The following is a 5,000-nucleotide window of genomic DNA, read 5'->3' on the forward strand; positions in this document are numbered from 1 at the left end:
ACGCGAAATGTACTGGACTGATCCTCACCAAACTTCACATGCTGACAGAACATGTACCCAGGAGTGTCCCGATGTAAAATAATTGTACTTCCGACTTCCGGTTTCCAAATTATGACGTCATCACCTGATTTCGTAACATTAATTTTTCAAGTTCAGCCGATTGACATGGGGCCAACGCCATTTGCAATAGAATGAAAAAAATAATGCTACAGTCAATTGAAGACAATGACTTTCGACTTCCCGGTTTCTGAATTATGACGTCATCACCTGATTGCATAACGTTAATTTTTCAAGTTCAGCCGATTGATATGGAACCAACGGAATTTGCTCGAGAATGAGAAATTAATACTACAGTCAATTGAAGACAATGACTTTCGACTTCCTGGTTTCCGAATTATGACTTATGCATTCGACACACTTGCAAAAATGACCGTATGTATATTATACCGTATAATGATATAATAATAAGTATTATATCCATCAGAATAATCAGTAATAATAAATCAGGATTAAAAGTTATTTTTTGATGATGTGGGAGTTATCTTTATTAAAATCAGAAGAGGAAATATACACCATGTCTGATAGTTGCGTCTTTCATGTCTCCGACGATGCCTTTATCTCCAGGGACGCATCATTCCCCATGACAAAAACCGGAAGCAAAAGGGTCATAGCCGACGACACCGATTCTAAATTGCTAGGGTATTGTCTTGTTGTTGTTGTTGTTGTTGTTGTTGTTGTTGTTGTTTACTATTCTCTCATGTGCACGCGTTGAGTATGAAGCTCACTATGTTCGCTATTAAATGCTGTGCGGTGTATAAACACGATTGGGTTTGATTTCTATCTTGCGAATATTAAACGCTGTGCGGTGTATAAACACGATCGGGTTTGATTTCTATGTTGCGAATATTAATAAACGCTGTGCGGTGTATAAATGTGATGAAATAAAGGATGAGGTGACGTGCGATCACGTGTCACGCAGCTCGCACACGGGACAGATAAAAGCGAGATGCTGCGCGGTCGGTGGGATTGTCCTTGGGGCATTGTCATTTACGGCGGCGGTCCACTTGGTGCTCGTTGAATGGTGAGAATTGAGAGTATACCGGACTCCGTGCTTATGCTGGCTAATTGCTGATTTATTTTGTGGTGATCGACTGCACATGTATTCCTTGCTGCACATGTATTCCTTTATGTGTTTGTAGAGAAGGCTTCAATCAAGTGAAATAAATCCTTATACTCCGAGGGTTTTTCCCTCGCATTGACTTCAATAAACACGTTTGGGTTCGATTTCTATGTTGTGCATATTAAACGCTGTGCGGTGTATAAACACGATCGCGTTCGATTTCTATGTTGTGAATATTAAGCGCTGTGCGGTGTATAAACACGATCGGGATTGATTTATATGTTGCGAATAATAAACGCTGTGCGGTGTATAAATACGATTGGGTTCGATTTCTATGTTGTGAATATTAAACACTGTGCGGTGTATAAACACGATCGGGTTCGATTTCTATGTTGTGGATATTAAACACTGTGTGGTGTATAAACACGATCGGGTTCGATTTCTATGTTGTGAATTGTAATGAAAGCGAGAGAAGAACCTTCAGAGTGTAGGCTTTATTCCATTTGATTGAAGCCGCTTCTACGGGCACATCAGGGGATACAGGTGCAGCAAGGAGTACATATGTAGCAATGTATACACGTGCAGTTGATCACCACAAAATAAATCGGCATAAGCACGGAGTCAGGTATACTCTCAATTCTCACCATTCAACGAGCACCAAGTGGACCGCCGCCGTAAATGACAATGACCCAGGGACAATCCCCCCGACCGTGCGGAGACTTGGCTTTATCTATCCCGTGCACGAGCCGCGCGACATGTGATCGCGCGTCACGACCATCAATTCACCACATGAATATTAAATGCTGTGCGGTGTATAAACACGATCGGGTTCGATTTCTATGTTGTGAATATTAAATACTGTGCGGTGTATAAACACGATCGGGTTCGATTTCTATGTTGTGAATATTAAACACTGTGCGGTGTATAAACGCGATCGGGTTTGATTTATATGTTGCGAATATTAAATGCTGTGCGGTGTATAAACACGATCGGGTTTGATTTCTATCTTGCGAAAATTAAACGCTGTGCGGTGTATAAACACGATCGGGTTTGATTTCTATCTTGCGAATATTAAACCATTTCTTTCTTGCGTGTGGGATCATCGGAGGCTTTATCCAAATTGGCCCCAGAGGGGAAGACATCAAATATTGTTAATCCTCGAGCACTCCACTAACATTATTGAGCTACTTCAGTTATTTCATAAACGGGAATAGGATGTGCGATGAAGGAAATACATGTTGCTGGTGAAAAATAAAAATGGTGGTGGAAAATAAAAAAATGGTGGTGGTGGTTGAGATGAAAGCGAGAGAAAAACCTTCAGAGTGTAGGCTTTATTCCACTTGATTGAAGCCGCTTCTACGGGCACATCAGGGAATACAGGTGCAGCGAGGAGTACATATGTAGCAATGTATACATGTGCAGTAGATCACCGCAAAATAAATCAGCATAAGCACGGAGTCCAGTATACTCTCAATTCTCACCATTCAACGAGCACCAGGTGAACCGCCGCCGTAAATGACAATGCCCCAGGGACAATCACCCCGACCATGCGGAGACTTGGCTTTATCTATCCCGTGCACGAGCCGCGCGACATGTGATCACGCGTCACGACCTTCAATTCACCACATTCTTCCCGTCTTTAAAATGTAACTAGAGGCCCAACTAACGCACCATGATTACTTCAGCGCTATAGGAGTATACATTTCAAGCAGCGCGAACTATTTAAACTACAGAAGCATACATGCCAAGCAGTGAGGATTATTTTGAGTTGTAGGAGCATGGTAATGAGCATCGATATATGATATAATGAGCATATAGGAGCATGAGCATCGAGGATGCCGATAATCCCCTTTACAGATCGAGTCGGCGAGGGGATTTTATCCGTCGACCTCTCCGGGAGTAAATGGCGGTTTCACTTGAGGGAGGCTTCCGATCCTCTTTGTGAGCCTCGACTCGTACCGGGGATGACTCCTCGATCGCTCTCAGGTGGAACGCGGCAGCTCCATCGCCACCATTCCCGGGTGGAGTTCCTGGGGGCGGGGGGGGGAACACCTGGGGAGGGAATGTCAGAGGGAGGAGTGCCAGATGGTGGTGTACCTGCAGAAGGAGTACCTGAGGGAGCCAAATGGCGAACTGACACAGTGGTCTCCCTGCCATCAGGAAGTCTGACATGAGCATACTCGGGATTAGCATCGATGAGTTCGACCTCCTCCACCATGGGTTCATACTTGCTTTGTTGTACCGGGCGTTTCATGAACACTGTTCCGGGATAGGTGAGCCAGTTGGGCGCCGTTTGGCCATCAACATAACGTCGCTAATGAGTAAACATTCGTTCGTGAGGAGTTGCATTGGTGGACGTACAGAGCAAAGAGCGTATGGAATTCAGAGCGTCGAGAAGGGTAACCTCCCACTGCTCGGGCCCCAGTCCTCTCGATTTCAGCGCCAGAGTTACGGCTTTCCAAATGATTCCATGATATCGTTCCACCTGCCCATTTCCCTGTGGGTTGTAACCCGTCGTTCGACTAGTTGCTATGCCGTGCTCTAATAGGAACTGTTTTAGCCCAGCCGACATGAAACACGGCCCTCTGTCTGAATGTATGTATGAAGGTTTCCCAAACATAGCGAAGAGGTCAGACAGACATTTCACGACAGTGCCCGAGGTCATATCCGAGCACGGAAATGCAAAAGGGAACCTTGAGTATTCATCAACAACAGTGAGTATGTATCTGTTGTTCTGTCTCGGTTGGCAAGGGCCCTTTGAAGTCGATATTTAGTCTCTCAAAGGGAGAAGTGGCCTTGATCAACCTGCCAGATGCCGCGCCATAGAATCTGGGTTTTAGTTCAGCACAAACAGGGCATGAAGCATTCATTTGTTTAATATCTTCGATAGAATAGGGAAGGTTTTGTCTGCGCACTAAATGTGCCATTCTGGTTACCCCCGGGTGGCACAGAGACACATGGAGGTCTTGCAAAGCCCGACTGATTGTCGCCGAACAGTAGACCCGAGAGAAGGTATCTGCAGCAGGGTTTTCCCTCCCGGGCCGGTAAACAATGTCGTAACTATAGCAAGCTAGGTCTATCCGCCATCTCATTATTTTTTCATTCTTAATTTTCCCGTTATTTTTCCCATCAAACATGAATGCAACGGATCGCTGGTCCGTGACGAGTGTGAAGTGGTTTCCCAGTAAATAGTGTCTCCATTTACGCAGGGCTTCGACAATAGCGTACGCTTCCTTCTCAATTGCTGAGTGTCTCTGCTCGCTTCCAGAGAGAGTTCTCGAGAAGAACGCGACGGGTCGTCCTGACTGATTGAGCGTCGCGGCGATCGCATGATCGGAAGCGTCCGTTTCCACCATGAACGGCACCAAGCTGTCGATCGATAATACCATGGAATTACTGATGTCGTCTTTGAGGCTGTGGAAAGCTTTTGCAACAGCGGCATCTGGTGGGAAGTTTTTGCAATGCACAAGGGGATGTATTTTCTCGGAGAATTGGGGGATCCACCTAGCGTAGTAAGCGAACATTCCGATCACCCGACGCATTGTCTGAGGGTCCTTTGGTGGGGGTAGCTCACGAAGTGGGCGCAATCGTTCAGGATCGGGCTTAATCGTGCCGTCGGCTATTGTGTAGCCGAGAAGATCAATTGACCTTGCCGAGAATACGCATTTCTCGTAGTTGAGGGTCAGATTATATTTTCTAGCAATGCTCAAGAATCTGTCCAGATTCATATCATGTTCCCCCCGATCCTTACCGCACACCGTGACATTGTCCACGTAAACAAAAGTGTCTTTGAGGTTTTCATCCGAGATGATGTCGTCCATAACTCGTTGGAAGCAAGCTACTCCATTCGTGACTCCGAGTTCAAGCCCCGTTGGGCCAC

This window comes from Eptatretus burgeri, chromosome 14, assembly GCF_056783735.1.
Source record: "Eptatretus burgeri isolate ZD-2024b chromosome 14, Ebu_testis_v1, whole genome shotgun sequence".
NCBI classification, from domain to species: Eukaryota; Metazoa; Chordata; class Myxini; order Myxiniformes; family Myxinidae; genus Eptatretus; species Eptatretus burgeri.